Source organism: Rhinolophus ferrumequinum, chromosome 22, assembly GCF_004115265.2.
Source record: "Rhinolophus ferrumequinum isolate MPI-CBG mRhiFer1 chromosome 22, mRhiFer1_v1.p, whole genome shotgun sequence".
Taxonomy (NCBI): domain Eukaryota; kingdom Metazoa; phylum Chordata; class Mammalia; order Chiroptera; family Rhinolophidae; genus Rhinolophus; species Rhinolophus ferrumequinum.
In genome coordinates, this window is record NC_046305.1 from 2,894,001 (window position 1) to 2,915,097 (window position 21,097).

The 21,097-nt window shown below is 43.1% G+C and overlaps 1 long non-coding RNA gene across 1 annotated transcript; it reads left to right on the forward strand.

Moving 5' to 3' along the window:
- The first annotated feature begins 12,042 nt into the window (after positions 1–12,042).
- Positions 12,043–18,677, forward strand: LOC117015423 (uncharacterized). The gene is made up of 3 exons (XR_004421707.1): positions 12,043–12,203; positions 18,240–18,348; positions 18,470–18,677. It is a non-coding gene; the product is annotated as an uncharacterized LOC117015423 (long non-coding RNA).
- Positions 18,678–21,097: the final 2,420 nt, after the last annotated feature.

Genomic DNA, 21,097 nt, shown 5'->3' on the forward strand with positions numbered 1-21,097 from the left:
TAAAAATTATGTCTAGAGAAGAGATGAATAAATTTTATTTTCCACTGACAAGTTGTCACAAGATGGGATGCCATGGGCGGATCTTTTGTTCTGTAGAAGTAAAACGTTTAAGGATCCGTTTTTTTTTTTTTTAAGATTGAATGATATTGATGTCTGCATTTATTTTTTTGCTAAAGCCTAAACAATGTATTTAGCGTATTTTCTGTTTTATGTCAGTAACGGCCCAATTTTGCTATTGTTATCCCTCCCATTGCTCAGAAGGATTTGTGAGGTTTGCATTCTCCGTCCGAAGCAGCTCCCTCGCGTGAGGACAGAGCGCAGCCATTCACAGCTGAGGGTATGCTTCCTTCTGTTTTCTGAATGTTCGTCTCCTGTCTCCTCCCCGTCACTTTGACGACTCGAGTAATGATGGCAGGGAAGGGGCGGGTGGCAGCACAGACGGGAGAGGGGCCGAGGTGGGATCCCGTGTCGTCGGCGGTGGAGTGTGGGTGATGGCATTGTGCTCCTCGTGAGGCTTGTGTGAAATAACTGCTCTGTTCAGAAAACACAGAGTTGGGTAAATGTCTGTAAAAAGAGGAGTCTGAACGCCCCGGACATGGAGAGGGCACGTGTGTGTGACAGTCAGCAGTCACCTGAGTTTGTCCCCTGCCTGCGCTTGTGACTGCTGATAATCACGGATGCGCTTGCGCTATCTGAATGTTTGACTTTTGGTTCTTCCCGCCTGCCTCTCAAAATGGATCCAGTTTTGATGTCTAAAGAGGAATTATTAGTGACATCTACCAGAAGGTGAATCAGAAGCATTGCCTTTTAATTTCTAGCCCTTCTGTTCCTGAAGTTTGGGTGGTGATGGGTGATGGGATTGTCTCTCCAACCCCAGCTTACTGTCCCCAGCCTGTGCTTGGGTTTCATCACGATACGGTCCGATCTCAGTTGTCCAGGTAAAAAGAGGCAAGTAGAAATCATGCGCAATCCAGGACAGTGACTAAAACACGAATCACTCAGCTGTCCTGGAAATCTGGTTTCTACTAGCAGAGATGGAAGCTTTTGCAATTCACCACCTTCTCAGGGCCCCAGTCATGAAACGCATGCTGGGAAGTGATGAGGGGATGAGTCAGCCAGTACGGGCCGGGTACTTGTCACAGGAGCAGCATGACCGGGGAGAGAAATACAACAGTCCTCTCCTTACACAGCTGGCATTCTGGTGAAAGAGAAAATGAACCCACTTAACACAGTGGAAAGAGAACTTAGTACTTGGTGTAAGGAATTAAGTTCAGTGACAGTTACAGGTCGTGAGCTGGCGTTTGGTGTGCCAGGCTCCTCCACAGAGAACCTCACCGTGTCGAAAGCAGAGCTATTCCCCTCTCAGATTGGGGCCAGGGGCTTATGTTCCCACAAGAAAATATGCCTTAGTATTTCTAACATGTATTAGGGAAAACCAATGAGGCTTCTGTAATCAGAACCAGGCTTTACCCATAGTAAGCACTCAAATAATTTAACTCTGATTTCTTAGATTTAATTGCCTTAATTCCAAACGTGTATTGTGCTTCCGCAATCAATTACTAGAGGGAGATTCTTCTTCTGGGAGAGGAAGGGGGGTCACTTAATTGGGTCATGTTGCCAGGTGATGCCCAAGTTACAGGGTCATTTAGGAAGGAAGCCTGTGGTTTTCTTGTGTGGTCTCTGACCTGGAAACGTGTTAGAAATGCGAATTCTCAGACTTACTGTGTTACACATTTGGGGGTGGGCCCAGAAGTCTGTTGTGGCAAGACCCCCAGGTCACATGCTCGCTGGAGTTAGAGAGGCACTGCCGCTGGAGAGTGTGGGGGCTGATGGAAGGTTCCAGAATGGCACCAAATAGAACAGAAACTCGGGAGAAACAGAGAGGCCGTGTTCCTAGAGCAAGACTAGCTTAGCCAGAAACCAAGTAGATGTGTTGTATGTGACCGTTATTCTTCAAAACACCATGGGAAGAGTACCCATGGTGGTAAAAGAGTGGAAACGGAGCTAGTGAGACCTCACTAGGATGAGAAGCTGTGAGAACACGGTTGGTTTCCAGACGCGTCTGAGTCTCTGAGCCACTTGGAGAGGTTTAGAAAGTTCTAGGGGTTGTTCCTGTGGTCAAGTGCTCAACAATGCCAGGGCAGTGAGAACTGCGGATGGAGGTGTAGACTTAGCAACCAGAGGGATGGGAAGGAATTCGAATGTGCTCTGGCTTTGAAAATTAGGCAAGGGCCTCCAAGCGTGAAGAGTGTTTCACGTGAGGAGAGCAGCACAGACAGGATGGAAACAAGCATCCGGGCTGACCCCATTGTACAAACATCTCAGAGAACCACCCTGAATGCAACTCGTTCCAAATTCTGTCCCTCTCTGACTCACCATTTCCTAACACGAGGGTGGGGGTGGTAGGAGAGAAGGAAAAGTTAATGAATAATTTGGTTTAAAAATGTGATGAGTTTCAGGCTGAATGAGAAGTAAAAAGTAAAATGGTATGTGGATGGCATTACGTGTGGGGTTTTCTATTTCATAAAGTTTTGGATGATGCATTTTTAGTAATTTTATGATGAAAAGTTTTACCTTTTATAAAGGTTGAAAGAAGAATAAAGCAAGGATGTTCACGTGAATAGATCAGGTACAGGTGGGAGAGAGCTGGCAGTGGTGAGGTGGCAATGTGAGCGCAACTTCAGGTGGTGGAATGCGGAGTGCGCCATCACGGTGAAGGGCACGGGGCGAGGGGCACGGTGACGGGGAGCGTGCCCTTCCCACACTGACCTCTGACCTGAGCCTACCTTGGAGCTCCTTCCTTTGTGAAACATGATGGAGCCTCTGCTCGGAGGGCTGTGTGAGCCCTGTGTGCTGGAGGAATTCAAGGTGATTGGCTGTGAGACTGAGCCTTTCTGCGAGACGCCCAAGGAGTCCTCAGAGGGAAGGTGAGGTTCAGGATTGTGTTACCAGGCTAGTAAACACGAGGCCTCAGAGGCCTGCCAAAGCTCTGTGTCAGCGGTGACACCAAATGTACAGACAGTGTTTTCAAGGTTCTGAACACGTAAGAACAAAAAGTCTGTCAGCATAGCTCTGTGAGCCTCTATTACTTAGCTTTATTGGCTAATCCTGTTTTATTTAATCCCCACCCCTCACTACCCCACTGAATTACTTTAAAATCAATTCTGCATGTAATACTTCAGTATATATCAAAGAAACAGAATTCTAGTTTTATTTAGAATTCCAGTTTTCTATTCTCTATATAACCACAACACCTGAACAAGCTTAATAATAATTCCTTGATATCTTCTATAGACTGAATGTTTGTGTCCTCCAGTATTCGTATGTTAGAATCCTAACCTCCACGTGGTAGTGTCAGGCGAGGCCTATGGAGGTGATGAGGTCGTGAGGGCAGAGCCTCATGAACGGGATCAGTGTCCTTATAAAGGGACCCCAAGAGGGCTCCCTCCTCCTTTCCACTACGTGAGGACACGGTGAGGAGACGCCGTCCATGACACAGGAAGCAGGTCTCCCCAGACACCGAATCTGCCTTGACCTTGAACAGCCAGCCTCCAGGATGGTGAGAAGTCATTTCTGTAGTTCCTAAGCCACCTGTCTGTGATGTTTGTGTCATAGCAGCCCACACAGACTAAGATATCATCTTATCCAGTCAGTGTTCAAAGTTCCCCAAGTGTCTCAGGCATATTTTTTTATATTGGTTTATTTGAATCAGGTTCTAAAGTACTTTTATTGCCTTTGACTGTTACGTGTCTTAAATGATTTTTAATCTAGGGTGGGACCTCCTCCCTCTTTTTTTTTTCTCCTCCAATATTTATTTGTTGGAAAAAACTGGTTATTTTCCCAATATAAATTGGTCCATTTTGGATTTTGTTTCCCTGGTGTCTTTTAACATGTTCTTCTATCCCCCATATTTCCTGAAAACTGTGGTTGTATATGAGGTTTGATCAGATTCAGCCCCATTTTACTTGGATAAAAAACAGTTCATAGATAGTGCTGCATCCTTCCTACTGAGTCTCATCAGAAAGCACATAATTCTCTCTTTTTGTGACGTTGAGCGTGATCAGTGTTTTTAGTTGGGTATCATCAGCCTGATCCCGCCATTATAGAGTTCCCGTCAACCTTTCATTTACTGTCTTAGCAGCTATCGATAATTGTTTTCTAGATCCATTATTTCATTAGGGGCTGGAAAATTGAGTTTTTCTATCATTTCTTTGTACTTCTTAACAAGATGTTTTATAAAGAAAAACTGTCATTGATTGTTTGATTACCTAGTGCAGTAGAAGCGGGATAAATGCTTCCGGAATGAGGGCTTGGTCCCTAGCACTCCCCAGAGGTGAAGTGGGAAGTGCTCCCTGGTCCTGACAATCACAGGGAGCGCCTGAGCTCTAAGGACATGTGTGATGTGTCCCCACCATCATCATCATCACTCGTTCCGGCCAGCGAGCACTGTCGCTGGCTCTGTGTCCTGACAAGACTCTTTTGTAGCTTCTTTGCTTTCTGCTATGGTCAGATGTCTCAGAACCAACTGAAACATTTCTAGCTCTACCCTAGACAGATTTTTTTCTTTTTAAGAATACAGGCTTAGGTTTTTTATATAAAAATGTATTTATGAACTAATTTATTGTGACACATTTACTTTCCGGCTTTATTTAGGAGAAATCCTTGCTATGACTATTTAGGTTTGTAAATCTAAATTTACTTGTGAAATCGTCTGCAGTCTTGGGCCAAAGGAGAGACCACATTCTAGAAAGATCCAAGTCCTCTGTGGGAGGAGAGTGTAGTCAATAACTAGTCAGGGGGTGTGCCAGCGGTCAGTTTCCAGGAACCGTGGCCCCGCATTGCTATCTGCATGCTCCCAGAATGCAAGTTAAGTCTGGATAATTCTGCGTGCTTCACTGATGTCACCTTCAAATGAGACTTCAAGCCCTTTGAAGAGAGAGGCCCCCAGTGATGCCCAGCACTGGGAAAGGAGTCCAGCCTGCCAGAGGGAGCCTTTGCTCTGAACAGCCCTGGCTCCTTGTACGGAGGTAGATGCTGTAATCTGAGCACTAGGAATGGTTATTGCTAGAGGTTCTAGAGCCTTTTAGAGGACTGAGCTAGAAAATACATTTGGTTTGTTTTGCAAAAGAAATATATGACAGGAGTTTATACTGGTAATTCCAATTTAACAATCAGGTACTACTTTGATTTTATGTTTGTGGCCTCTTCTCTTGCTAAAAATCTTAGTTCCTAACTATCAGTGTAGTTAATTTCTTTATATTACTGTGATGGTTCATTTTTATGGGTGAACTTGGCCAGGCCATGGTGCCCAGATATTGGATCCAACATTCTGGATGTTTCTGTGAGGGTGTTTTTGGGTAAGATGAACATTGAGATGGTTGGACTTTGAGTAGAGCAGAATGCCCTTCATCACGGGGTGGGCCTCATTCATCAGTGGAAGGCCTCATGAAACAAAGACTGACTTCTCCCAGCGAGCAGTTCTGCCCACGGCGGCCGCAAATGTGCCCTGTGGTGTTGGTCGTCCGGGGCCCTGCAGCCCGCCTGCCTCCCCTGCAGCTTGTGGCCTTGCAGCCCCCACAGCTGAATGGGCCAGTTCCTTAGAGTGGATCTTCTCCACACATATGCTGTTGGTTTTGATTCTGTGGAGCTTAAGACAGATGTATTGGAACTTCCACTTCTAATGAACAAAGATTGGATTTACCCTCCCGCCCGAAACAACTAAAACAACAGATAAAATAAATGAAACACTGGAACACAAGACATTGCACATCAGGCCACCAAGGCGGGTGGTCTCTGGGAGACAGGACACACAAGAAGTGAGCCCCACGCATGTCCCAGTTTGCTGCCTGGAGGACGGGGGACCAGGAAGATGCTGGCCGCCTGCCTGAGGTGGAAGGTGTAGCTCAGAGTCTGGGGAAGCCCAGGTGGCTGGAGTGCAAGGGAAGAGTCCTGGGGAAGAGCGCTGCGCAGAGGAAACGCTGGAGGTCTGCGAAGGCACCGTGTGCCCACGGCGTGAAGTGCTCGCGGCCAGGAGAGGAGGCGGACAGGATGCGGAGCCGCGGCCCCGCGGGAACCTCGGAGTTCCCAGCGTAGTGCGTGGACAAGTAAGAAGGCTCTGGCCGGACCAAATGCAGGTCTTGTCCAGCCTGACAAAGCAACACCTGAAAGGATCAGACTGCTTCCACGTAACTTAATGTGTCCGTAATCATTGTTTATTACTGCGTGACGGCACATGTTTACTTTCTTACAGTTCCTGAGGGTGAGGAACCCAGGGAGTGGCTTAGCCGGTCGCCGTGGCTCAGGCTCTCTCACGAGGCTGCAGTCAGCCTGGCAGCCAAGGTGGCAGTCCTCTGAAGGCTTGAGTGGGGCTGCAGAACGCGGTGCCAAGCTCTCCCGTGCAGCCCTGGGCAAGAGTTCCAGTTCCTTTGCCACGTGGGCTCTCCAGAGGCCAGCTCCCCGCAAGGCCGCAGGGCTTTTCTCCGCAGGACTGATCCGGGCAGGGGAGAGGGCAGGCGAGTCGGCTGCCACAGCGCCGCCTGGAGGCTGAGCTCAGGAGCAGGCGGCCACATCTCCACGGTGTTGTCTGGTCTTGCACCACGTGGGAAGAGACGGCCCCAGGTCATGATGACAGGAGCAGGGCCCCAGGAGCCATCTCAGTGGCTGCCACCCACACAGGTGTAGACGTCCTCTTCTGTTTTTACAGCAAACGTCTTTTTTCAATTTAAAAAAGTTTTATTTTTCAATTACAGTTGACATACAATATTATGTTAGTTTCAGGTATAAACATCGTGATCAGACATTTACAAAGTGATGCCCCCCATAAGTCTAGTCCCCACCTGACACCATAGATAGTCATACAGTGTTACTGACTATATACCCTACGCTATAGTTTACACCCCTGTGACTGTTTTTGCAACTGCCAATTTGCATTTCTTGATCTCTTCACCTTTTCCATCCATCTCCCTACCCCTCTCCCATCTTGTGACCATCAGTTTGTTCTCTGTATCTATGAGTTTGTTTCTGTTTTGTTTGTTCGTTTATTTTAGTTTTTTTAGATTCCATATTTAAGTGAGATCATATGGTATTTGCCTTTCTCTGTCGGACTTTTGATGGACCTAGAGGGTGTTAATACTACTTGTAGAATTCTTAACAAAATTTTAGCAATTGAATCCAGTGATATATAAAATGGATAATAGAACAAAGTGGGGTTTATCCTAAGAATGCACCGTTTAGCTTAACATTTGAAATTAATCAATGTAATTTACCATTTTTACAGGCTAAAAATTATAGACCAATTACAGGTTCAGAAAATGCATTTCACCCTCTAGATTCATCCATGTTGTCGCAAATGGCAAGATTTGATTCTTTTTTATGGCTGAGTAACCACTGTATATATGTGTCACATCTTCTTTATTCATTCCTCTATCACTGGACACTTAGGTTGCTTCCACATCTTAGCTATTGTGAATAACGTTGCAATGAACATGGGGGTGCAGCCATCTGTTTGAGTTAGTGTTTTTGTTTTCTTTGGGTAAATATCCAGAAGTGGAATTGCTGGGTTCTATGACAAATACACCTATTGTGGGGGATCACTTTGTAATGCATATAAATATCGAGTCATTATGAGGTACGCCAGAAACTAACAGGAGAGTGTGTGCCAATAATATGTCAAAAAATGCATTGCACAAGATTCAGCACTCTTTCCTGATGAAAAGTCTCACTGTACTGGGATAGAAGGGATAAGTAAACAGATGTCATCATGTATGTGGATCCTACAGTTTAATATTAACACTTAATGGTGAAAGGCTATGCTATGCCCCTAAAATCAGGAACAGGCAGTGTATTTGCCATCACCACTTCTATTCAGTGTCATGTGGAAGTTCTAATCATTGCAATAGGGCAGCGAAAAGATATAGAAGGCATCCAGATTGGAGGAAGAATGTAAAGGAAGAAGTAAACTAGTCTTTTTTGCAGATGTCATGAACATCTACCTAGAAAATCCTATGGGATCTACATAAATGAAATTAGAACTAATAGTTTAGCAAGGTTGTAGGATATGAAATCAATATACGAAAATTGTATTTCTATATCCTAGCAACAATTAGACATTGAAATTTTAAAAATCTATCATTTATAATAATGTTAAAATACATTAAATGATTATGGGTAAATTTGACCAACATATGAAAGATCTATACACAGAAAATGACAGAACACTGAGTGAAATTACAAAAACAAATAAGATTTAGTGTCGTTAAGATGTCGATTCCCCCCAAATTAATCTATAGATTCAACTTAATCCCAATCAATGTTCCTTCCAGCAGCCATTTTTGTAGAAATTAACAAGAAGATTTTAAAGCCACAGCAACATTGAAAAAGAAGAATACAGTTGGAGAACTTGTAATGCCTGATGTCAAGACTTACTGTAAAGCTTCAGTAATCAGAATAGTGCAGTAATGATGACAAGGTAATAGGACAGAACAGACTCTAGAAATAGACCCTCACATGTGTGGTCAATCGATTATCAACAAAAGTGCAGAGGCGTTTCTCTGAACTTTTGGAGAGAGAATAGTCTTTTAAGTAAATTGTCCTGGAACAATTAGATATCCAAAAGCACAATCCATAAAAGAAAAAAACAAAACAATAAATCAAACTTTATCAAAATTATGAGCTTCTGTTCTTTGACAGACACTGGTAAGAGAATGAGGACAAGCCATAGTTGTTAGAGAATATTTGCAAGTCACGTATCTGATGAAGGACTTGTATACAGGACACATAAAGAACTCTAAAAATTCAATAAGGAAACCTAATTTTTAAAATGGACAAAAGATTTTAAGAGATACTTCAGTGAGGAAGACATATTGATGACTGACAAGCACGTGAAAGATGCTGGCCATCATTAGTCATCTGGGACGTGAAAACCATAATGATGAGGTACCATGACTTACTGATTTGAATTGAAAAGACTGACCGTACAAAAAGTCGACAAGGCTGCGGAACTCTCCTATGTTGGTGGTGCTAATATAAAATGAGGCAGCCATGTTGGAAAACAGTATGGCAGTTTCTTAAAAAGTTAAACAAATTTAGCACATGGCCTCGCGGTGATGTTGGAAGGAAGAAGCCAGACACAAGGACACACTGAACTAGGCCATTTATATGATGATCAAGAATTAGCAAAGCTAACTCTGAGATGACAAAGGCCGGCATAGTAATATCTATGGAAGACGTACCTGTTGCATTAGGAGGAGAAGGGGCCCTGCTGAGAGTTGGAGATAGTCTGTATTCTGAACAGCTGTGATTACACGTGTGTGTTTTTAAAAATTCATCAAACTGGACACTTAAGATTTGTTCACTTTATTCTTTGACGCTATACCTCAGTTAAAAAGAAAGAAGATATATTACTCTGCATTTTGAAGTTTAAAAATACATTTTAAAATAGTTCACTCATCAAAGAGCATTTAAATAACTTACCTAAAATTCCATAACTAGTAGATGGCACAGCAGGGATTAAAATCCAAGTCTATCTGACTCTGAAGCCCATGTACTTATTGTGCTGTGCTGCTGCTTGCCAGGCCTTCTAACCCCAACATTCTGAAGAATGCTATATGCACCAGCTAAGCTTTTGGAAGAGTAAAGAGTGGACTAGTTGTGTGGCCATTCTGAAGCTATCAAGGTCAAGGAGGAATGGGCAAAAAACTAATAACGAAGGAGGACAGTTGTGTTCAGCGCACCTCAAATCAGCAGTTCAAGTGAAAGGCAACTTGGTAAGAGATCAGGTCGGCCTGCAGTCTCAAAGGAGGAAGTGTCAGAAGTGTCATAGGCACAGCGAGAGACCAGATGACGATCAGATGGCTGTCACCAGAGCCACGCCCAGGTTGGTGTGAAATAAGGGGATGGACAAGGTTATGCAACCCCAGCCCCAAGCCAATCACTGTTTGAGCCTGCACTCCATTTCTTTTTAATTTATAGGGGAGAGAGGGGGGGAGGGGGGCTGTTTGCAGGGAATAGCGGCGCAGTTCTGGGAATAACTAATCAACATTTGAGAGTAGAACTGGGCTATATTTAGATAAGTGTAGTTGTTTCAGTGGAAAAGTTTTTCTCATATTCTTTTCCCTCCCTTTATTATATTCTCAGCACACATCTGTCCACAGCTCATAAGAGACACGCTGAGGGGCAGGCTGAATTTGGCACTGGTCTGACTGCCTCAGCATGGAAATGGCCCGAGGACACTAAAGTCTACTCAGTTTCATTGGTTGAGCTTTTGAGAAATGGGGCAGGAATCTTGATAACTTGCTTCTGGGCAGTGAGAAGAAACTCCACAACCTGCAGTTTGTGCCTTGGGTTCCGCTCCCCGCTTTTCCCCCCCCCCCCCCACCCCGCCCCATGACCAAGTTGTAAGACTAAATGCTTTGCTTACCTCTTCTCAGTCAGAGATGAGAAGATCCAAGTAATGGCCAAACTGAAGGCCCCTAGTATTTTTTCAATTAGCATCTATTAGGAAAGAGCTGTTTTTGCCTCACGCTGGTATCCTGTGTCCCTGTTTCATTGCCCTTCCAGCAGTGACACGTGGAGGCTTGTTTCTACAGCTGTCTGCACTCCTCTGGAATGTGGCCCCTTGCTCATCCTGCCCTCATCTGGCCTGCTGTCGGGCTGGCATGAGCCGACCCGGAGGGCGAGGATGGGTTCATTTTGCATTCTCACTCATTTCCTGAGTGCCTACGGGCTAGTTCCTGTGCGTCCGCTGCGCCCCGGGGGCTTGTCCTGGCTGCCTCCGTTCTGGAGGCCTTGGCTGCCTTCCTGGTAGGTGTTTTCTGGGCACTAGAGGGCAGCAGTTTCAAATGCTCAGGCATTAGGAGAAAGCGAACCAAAGGTTCTAGAATTGTTGGGCTCCCTGTGTTATCCCAGAATTCCAGCACGAATGCTCCACCAGCCCACTTCTTCCCACTCCAGATCAGTGTTTCCCAAGGGTCCTACCACAGCTCAGCCTAGGAAAACGTCTCTGTTGTTACTACTCCCATCTGCAGAAGGACTAAGAGATCACTTAGTCTGAGTATTTTGTAGACGAGACAACCGAGGACCAAAGGGGAAGTCACCCCCTCAAAGTTACACGGCTGGTTAGTGACAAAATTCAGACTGGATTCCAGGGCAGCTGGAGTTAGAATATAGGGGTCATCAGTTCACTGAGAGTAATGAGAGGTCTAGGTACAGATAACATGGCGGAAACTACAGGAGGATAGGACAGGATTGGAGGGGACCCAGAACTGAGTCTCAGAAATAGCACCAACAACATGGATTGTAGAAACTAGTGACGTTTTCTTGTTTTTATATGCTCTCTTTAGATTTCACTCCAACAAAAGCCCTTTTGAAAAAAGGGTCTGATAAATTCATTTACACTAAAATGTTACTTGTAAATTTTAATTTAATTTGTACTTCTCTTGATGTGTTTAGAAAATTAAATGATAGCAAAAGGATTGTTTTAAAAATACCAGTTCTCTGCCCCACTCCTATTCAGCGCCCTCAGTCCTGTTTCCTAGAAGTAACCACTTTAAGTTCTTGTAGCATTTTCTTCTCGTATTCACTTCTATATTTCTATATACATGTATTTATGTATGTAGTATGATTTATACATTTATCAATTGTAGATGTTATCTATTAACTTCCTGTTGTGGTGGATGAGAGCTTAGCTTTCTCAACACCTTGTTTACCATCTCCCATTCATCCTCCTGATATCCCCCCAATATGGTTATCGCACAATATTAGGTCCAATCACTGTTAGCATTTACAGTGTTATGGTTATATAAACACTCCCACACTTTCTCCAAGTAGTATACTATCAGTAGGCTTTCTTTTATACACAACTTTTTGTTTAATCTAGAGTTAATAATTTCCTTGTTTTTCCATTTGCTTAGCTATCTATTTACCCACTGCTATTTTGTCCAAATGTTCTAAAAGATCTCTCAAATGCAAAGCAATCTATCTAAATTTCAGTTTCAAAACACTGAAGCACATCAGACATGCCTCTCACTCCCCTCTGCCCTCCCACCTGGACTGGTGGTTCTCCAATTCATGGCGTCTGTGCAGGTACTTCCTGTCACTCCTTCTCTATGTTGGACCCCCTGTTTCCACATCTTTTTCACTGGCTTACTCCCTTGCAAGGATGGAGAGCATACTCCAGTACCTTCCCAAGAAAGGGTGTATGAAAGGTAAGTTTTTGAGTCTTTGCATGCTTTAAAATATTTTTATTTACTGCCACACTTGATAGATATTTTGGCTGGGCCCAATGTGCTAGGTTGGAGAGATTTTCCTTCAGATTCGGGAGGCACTGATTCATTGTCTTCGAGCTGCCAGTATTGCTATTGTGAAATTGGATGCAATACCGATTCCCAGTATCTAGCACTGTTGTATTGTGTGGTCTCTGCAAGCCTTGGGGGATCTTTTTTCTCTATTTTTCTGATTTCGTGATAAAATTCCTTGGTGTGAAACATTTTTCATTAACTTTGCTGGCTTCTTGAGGATGCTTTCAACTTGAGATTTATGTCTTTCAGTTCTGGGAAATCTTTTGTATTATATGCCTAGAGAGCTTCATTGGTGAATTCTACCAAACATTTTAAGAAGAATTTACATCAATTTTTCTAAAGTTATTTCAAAATATAGGAGAAAAGGAACCATTTTCTAACTCATTTGATGGGGCCAGTATTACCCTGATACTAAAACTAGACAAAGACCTCATGGGAAGAAAACTACAGACCACTATCACTTATAAACATTGACACAAAAATCCTCAATAAAATACTAGTAAAACGAACAAGACAGTATATTGAAAGGATTTTACACAAGAACAAATGGCATTTTTACCAAGAGTGAAAGAGAAATTCAACATGTAAAAATTATTCAATTTAATTCACCACATTAATAGAATGAAAGGAAAAAAACCACATGATCATCTAAATTGATGAAGAAAAAGCATTTGACAAAATCCAACACTCTTTTATGATGAAAACATTCAACAATCTAGGAAGAGAAGGAAACTTCCTTAATCCGGGTAAGGGCATTTATGAAAATTTACAAATAACATATTCAACGATGAAACACTAAAAGCTTTCCTCTTAAGATCAGAAACAAGACAAGGATGTCCACTTTAATTCATAATCACACTGGAGGTCCAGAGCAATTAGACAAGAAAGAGAAATAAAAGGAATTTAGCTTGCTATGAAAGGAGAAAAGTATCTATTTTCATACTACATGATCTTGTATATAGAAAATATTATAAAGAAAATACACACATAAATATGTATTTTAATCCATTCTTCAAATCTCCTCCTTTTGATTGGAAGTTTAACCACTTACATTTAATGTAATTACTAATGTAGGATTTACACCTGTCATTTTGTCACTGTTTTCTATTCGCTTTATGTCTTTTCTCCTCTCTATCCCTACATTAATACCTCTTTTTTGTGTTAAATAGATATTTTTCTAGTGTACCACTTCAATTCCCTTGCTTTTTCTTTATATATATGACACATATATATGTCATAGTATATATATGTAAATATATAATATATATTGTAAATATATACATATATATATTATATGTACATGTATATAATATGCATGTTATTTTTTAGTGCTTTCCCTGGGGGTTACAATTAACATGTTAACTTAATCTATTGAAATTAATATCAATTTAATTTTAATAGTATACCAAAATTAATATCCAGTATAGCTCCTTGCCCACTCCTTTTTGCTGTTATTATTTATGTAAATTATATCTTTATACATTTTAAGACCATCAATACATTTTTATAATTCTTGCTTTATTCAGTTGTCTTCTAAATCAGTTAGGAGGAGAAAAGTGTCAAAAACAAAAATACATTTATACTGTTTTACATATACTTGTGTACTTATTTTTACCAGTGTTTTTATTTCTTCATATGGATTCAAGTTTCCATCTAGAGTCCTTTCATTTGAGCCTGAAGGACTCCCTTTAGGATTTCTTGCAGGGAATGTCTGCTAGTAATGAATTCTTTCAGTTTTTAAAAAACATGATAATATCTTAATTTCTCCTTCATTTTTGAAGAATAGTTTTACAGGACATGAAATTCTTGTTTGGCATTGTTTTTATTCCAGCACTTACGGTAAATATGTTATCCCACTGCCTTCTGACCTCTATGGTATCCAGTGGGTCAGTATTTAATCTTAATTTGGATCTCTTGTTATGACGACTCATTTTTCTCTTGATGCTTCCAAGATTCTGTGTTAGTCTTGGGCGTTCAGTAGTTTGACTATAATGGGTCTAGGTATAGGCCTTTGACATTTATTCTCCTTGGAGTTTATTGATCTTGGGTGTGTAGATGAATGTTTGTCATCAAATTTAGTTTGTTCTTGGGCATTGTTTGTTCATATGTTCTTCTTGCCCTTTTCTCCTTCCTTTTCTCCCAGAACTCCCATTATGCATATGTTGGTATACTTGACAGTGTGGCACAGGTCCCTGTTAGTCGGTTCCCTTTTATTTACATTTCTCAGACTGTAATCACTACTGATGTATGTTCAAGGTCACCGATTCTTACTTCTGCCAGCTCAGATCTTCTGTTGAGCCCCTTTAGTGACTTTTTGGTTTCAGTTATTGTACTTTTCAACTCCAAAATTTCTGCTTAGTTCTTTTTTATAACTTCTGTCTCTATTTATATTATCTATTTAATGAGTCATTGTTCTTATACTGTTAATTCTTTGAGTATAGCTTTCTTTAGTTCTTAGAGGATATTTATAATAGCTGGTTTAAGGGCTTTCACTAGTAAGTTCAATATCTGGTCTCCCTTGGAAATAGGTTTTATTTATTGTTTTTAGTTTCCTTGGGTGAACCATACTTTTCTGATTGTGTGCATGTCTTTTTTTTTTTTTAATGGACAATTCAAATAATGTAATGTGGCAACCTAGAAATCAGGTTCTCCTCTCTCGCTTGTTTTTGTTTTTTACTGTTGTTGTTTGTTTAGTGACTTTTCTTAACTAATTCCTTAGTCTGTATTCTTTGCATGTGTGGCCACTGGAATCTCTGCTAGATTAACTTAAAGGTCAGTTACTGATTGAACAGAGATTTTCTTAAAAGTTTTGAACCTGCAAGTCTCCTTCTCCTTGTGGAGGGGCTCTTCTGGGGACACACAGATGCACTGACCAGCAGCTTGCACTTTCTTAGTTTTCACTTCCTGTTTGCACAGAGCCTCAAGGTTGGCCAGACGTCAGAGCTTAGGCTTTTCTCAGATCTTTCCTGGACATGCTTACAGACGTACACATGTGTATGCCCTCCTAGGAATATGTTCAGGCTTTTCAGAGTCCCCTGTGGACATAGCACACCCAGAGTTTCCTTTCAGGTTTTGTAGCCAGCCTCTTGTTTGCCCTAACTTGTGTTGCCGCCTTACATAACTGCAGTGTTAAACCTTTGCCACGGTTGGTTTAATTGATTTAATTAATTGATTTAATGGCCACAGTTACTTGTTTTGGACAAATGTCCTAGGGATAGGGTTTTGAGTCATATCAAGCCTCATAAATGGAGCTTTTCCACAGTTACTGGACTGGTAAGATAATGACAGTTTTCTGGAGATGTTGCTTTTTGGGGAGCTACAAACTCCTCTGTCCCCACTAGTGGCTACCAGGCTGCTGGTTTTCGCATCTCTCATGGTTTTGAGCCTCCTGGTTTTAAAGGCTAGTACAGAGCTGGGCAGAAGGGGATGAGAATAGAGCAAGTTAAAACTCCACAAAGCTCAACGATTCTTACCTAATTTTAGCCATTTTTTCTTCCATAATGCTCCTCAGATTGTTGCAAGCCTTTGGTTAATTTCCAGAGTTTTGAAATCGTTGATTTTGACATTTTTCCCAGTGTTTTTGTTACTTTTATGGAGGAGGAGATTTTGGGAAGTGCTTACTCCACCGTTCTGGAAATGCTTCTCCTTTTGCTAACATTTGGATGCAAACTGATGTGGAAGGAGGTGCAAATGCCTGTGAACATGTCATCTGGAAGGGACTAAATTGATGTTGTAAAAATTGAATCTCCATATTACTACTCCTTATAGAAGACACTGGCCACAATGCTTCTCACACAGGCAAATTATTTCATACTTATGCCTCAAGGTTTGTGAACATAACCCCCAAACCTAAAGCTTTAACTTAAAAGAGATCACATCTCGTGAATGATCCAGTGACTTTGATTTTTGGAAGGAGTACAAATGCATATGCGAGTTATTTTTAAAGGACACCATTTAGAAGATGCAAGCGATTTTCTCCATTGACAGTTTCTTTAAACACATACTGGCATTGTCCTTACAGGGTGTTATTTTTATTGGTGGACAAACTGAAGCATTAAATTTCATGATTCAGACCAGAATAATTTATAACCAATGCTTAGCTAAGGGACATGAGCCTTTGTTTATCTTGATTGATTTAGGTGAATGAACCAAAAGGATATAGTGAATGGTAGAACTGGACCCAGAACATTGTTACACCTTTATAGGAACGTAAGACAGGAGACCCAGGGACCCCGGTCTCCGCTGTCATAAAAAAAACTCCCAATATATGTCTTTTCTTGCTTTTCTATTCTACAGAAGATTTTATATAGGAAAAAGCTGTTGAAATCATGAAACAAAACTGTACCTTGTATTTACAAATCAACCCTTGACTGAAAACATAATGAAAATATCAATTTTCAGTTGGTAGGCCAAATACAAGTTCTATTTTAGACATTTTTCCCCCTATTTTTTTCAAGTGTGCGACTGAAATGATGATGACAGTTTCACATTTCTATAATCCACTTTTTTATATTGGACCTGTTTAGATCCCCAAACCCAGAACACCAATTTTATTTTCATTCGATTCTTCTTTTCTTGGGAAACTACAAATTAAGTTTCTTTATATTATTCCAAAAACAGCCTTCCTTTCTTTTCTCCATTGCTGGGTTCTCAAATGATTGCTTCTCTGTGAAGAACCGAACAGTAACAAACCACTGTTGCTGGTTTAAGTCCTATATTTAACCAGCACATTGTTTAATCAGAAACCTAATCTGACCTATTGGGTATCCAGATTTGTTTAATGTATCTGAAAATAACATATCTCCATCTTGACTGAGACACTCATCTAGCTTTCCATAGACAACAGAGACTTTTTAGTACAAAACAGGATACAGAAATCACATCGTTTGACAGAATTTGAAAGTGAAAGATTGGAAATTCAACCAATATTTTATTTTTATTTTTATCATTCCACAGAAGGTTTTCTGTGTGGTTGCCTGTTCTACTTTTTAAATTTTCTCAGACGTTATTCTCAAAAGGCATGTTTTGGTATATGATGATTATTGTATAATATTGTGTTTCAGATTAGATATTTTGTAGGTTGTTTCTAGTGACACCATCTTTTAAACTAATATCAAAATAGATATAAACATGCTGGAGAATTGAGTCTGCAAGATGAGGCCAGTTTGGTACAGATGGCCCTCAGTGGCCTTCGTCCCTTTCCCTGGTGTCTCTCTTGTTCTTTGGGTAAATCACGCAGGTTCTGATCAGCTGCCGCGTCACCTTTGCCTCATTTCCTGTGAGATGGTCGCTGTATACTGGATCGGAAATCGGGAGACCTGGTCCTCACCCTGCCTGTTCTTCACCAGGGGCCAAGTTACTCATTGTTTCTACACCTCGGGTCTCCCCGTCTGTAGCGTGCGACAGTGTATGGGCAGGAGCTGGGCTCAATGGGCTGCAGGTACATTTTTCTGTGACTCAGAGATGGTCCTGGTTATGCAATATGAAGCCCTGGGCATCCCGTCCTTGTGACTCTTCCTAATTTCCTTGACAGTCATTCTCTTTCTGTATATTTCCGTATGTATCTTTTTCTGTCTTCTGTATGCTAGCCAGTTAAAATTTACTGAGTGCTCACCCAGAGGCAGATACTGCTGGAATCGCTTTGTGTTTATTAGCTCACTTATTCTTTACAACGACCCTCTAGGCCACGTACCAGGGAACTGGGGCACAGAGAGGTTAAGTCAGCCAGTCAGGGTCATTCTGATAGCAAGTAGCTGAACTAAGCCTTAAATTCGGGTCTCCAGGTACCAGAGTCATGTTCTGAGCCACAGCACTCTGCCTCTTTGCAGGAGAACCTGTGTTCCACCTTAAAACAGCTTTGCCGCTCTCTCTTCACTCTTGGCCTGTCACTGTGGAATCATATAAATACTGTTTCTCCATCATGGTTCTTCCTTTCCTCCGCAGAGCCATTTCTCCAACCTGGCAGGTTGTCTCTCCATCCCCGTGTCTGAGGACAGCAGCACCTGGTTCCGGGTCTCCCTTTCCAGTCTGCTGTCGTCTTCTCTGACCTCAGGTAGGCACCTGCTTCTTCCTTCTGCTGTACCTGTCAAGCAGGTATGCCTTCCTCTCCCCTCTACTCCCGATGCTCACAGGTGCTAAGATTTGGGATCTTGTCACCCTTTTGTGGCCTCTAGAACGTGGTCTGCACTCTCTGGCTTGGACATCCGTGCCAGGTTGGTTCTATCTGCCTGGAATCCCAAGTTGTAATTGTTCTCCAAGGCCTTGAAAATGCTGTTTCCTCCATGAAGACTTTGTGATCCATCTGACAAGAAGCCCTCTCTTCCTCTAAAACGTCATACCATTCGATCTAGACCTGACTCGTGGTGTTTATTTTCTACCATGCTTTATAATTCTGCTGTCATGGATTGAAATCCTACTATGAGCTGGAGATCCTGGGGATAGAGATGAACAGGACACAGTACCAACTTGCAGGAATTTTCAAGACTGGTGGAGGAAACACTCATTTGATATTCAACGTGGACAGGTGGGAGGAGAGGGGGAGGGGCGGCCGCTCAGGGCACTGAGACAGAGTGTGGTGCCAGCGCCTCTGGGGGCTCCTGGAGGGACTGTGGTGCCAGCCGATCACATGCTCGGTGACTGCGCAGGGACCCTTCTTTCCTGTCTTTGGGGAAATTTCTGGAGGAGACACATGAGGCTTGTTGACATTTAGGACCGTCACTTAATAGTTTCTAAGTGGGACCACGGACCACTTGACAGGGAGCTAAGACTGCAGTGAACTTGGGTTTGGGTAGGACTGGGAGCCTGGAGGAGCGGGAAGACTGTTAAGGGAAGTGGCCAAGCTTGCACGTAGGAGTCGTAGTCACAAAGGTGCTGGGTGCTGGCACGACTGCAATGGTGCCTGGGCCCAGTCTGACTGAGGCACCACCACCCTGGTAACTCGTCTGGAAGTGTAGTCACGCGAACCCCATGCATCAGATGGATGCTGAGCCTTCCCTGAAGCAGACAGCGCCGCACAGAATCAGAACGTGGACTTTATCCTGAAGGCCCTTCCAGTTTTCTGGACACTGCAAACTGGAATTGCCCGTGGGAAATAGTACTGGTGCTAAAATCTCTCCGGCTTTGCAGTACGTCGTCGTGTTAGAAACAGGGAGGTGGTGTAGGGAGGTGGTGGTCAGGGTGTAGCTCAGGATGGTGGGCTGGAGCTACACGTGCAGAGTGCAGGGAGGACATGAAGGATGTCCCTAGAGGGAGATCTTTTGGGGGGTAAAATGATATTTAGGGTCCGGCACCGGCTCCCTCCCAAAAGGACTTCACAGAGAATAACCTCTTAGACTCCTCACCGCCCTCCTGAGATACAGAGGAAAGGAGGACCCAGCCCTAAAAGCAAGACTCACCTCCCTGTCCTTTGACTTTCTGAGCTTCTTGGATCCCTAACAAGACAGTTATGGGGGTGGGAGTGGGTATGTTGCTTCTTTCCCAGATGCCGGAAGAACCAGCCCGAAGCCAGGCAGCCGGGATCCTCAGGTTTCATGAGGAGGGTTGTCATTAGGGATGAGACAGTCACCTCTCACTGGGCCTGAGCCTGGGGACAAATGTCTGGAGCTGCCCTCGCTCCGAGATCTGTGTCGTGTGCGGGGCGGGAGCTTTAACCAGAGTGTGGACAGGGACGTGGTGCAGACGGCAGCAGGGGACGCTTAGGACAGACACAGTGGTGGGAGTGCTAAAACGCAGTGACACAAAGATGGGCTTCCATGGACAAGAGGGTGGAGAGGGAAGTGATGGAGCGGAGCGTCTGCAGGGGGTAAGAAGACGGCTGGCCCCAGGGAGGGAGTGGACACACATCCAGCACCGGGTGACCACCTTTAGTCACGTGTGGAAAGAAGCAGAGAGGCTGGGTGGCTAACAAAGCGGGTCAAAGCTAGATGTGCAGAGATAGGCCGGGGAGAGATGAGGAGAGCAGACGGGTAATTAGGTGCTGGGTTACTGGGGCTAAGTTCTAGTTTTAATTCCTTGTGAAGCTTACATGTACGACTCTGTGTGTGTGTGTGTGTGTTAAACTAAATTAGTTATGTTCCTTTTACTTCCTAAGGCATCAAAAGTTATCCACCTCCTGGCCGTTTGGAGACAGAAATACACTTGTGATTTCAGTTCTTAACACTTGTAGTTACATGATGGTTTGTAGACCACAGAGAATCTTGGAAAGTCATCTTGCAGATTTCCGTGCTTCTAAGTAACACGCACCTTGACCATTCCAGACAGATCTGGCCTGTGTTTGGTCAGGTCCAGGTGACAGAACTCTACCGTGTTTATCAGGAACCCACTTACTGTGGACGGTCCTCATAACGAGGGTGCATTTCCCTTGTGGAGCCCACCCTGATGGCAGCAACCCGTGTGCCCCAAGCCAAACCAGGGGGCAAAATCTGTTCAGAACAGAGTAACAGAATGGTATTTCTCCATACCTGTTCCCTTGATTTTAGGAATTCCAGCTTTACTCAAAACTCTATCAACTAGTTCTGAGAGTCTCCAGAGTTTTTTTCTGTGTCTTCCATCAATGACTCCTCCTAGCTCCCGTCCAGAGCTGTCTTCCATGGAGGCTCAAATCAGGACTCCTCCCAATGCAGGAAATGGCCTGTAGACATTCCAGTAGAATGCCGTCCAGACTTTCCTTGCTCTCTCTTTCATAGCACCTTCATAGAGTTCAAGGTTAGACCCCAGACTTGCCTGAGAATAACCTGATGGTGGACGTGGTATTTTTCTTAGGGTTCCTCCTACGTCTGACACAGCTCGGATGCAGTTGGGGT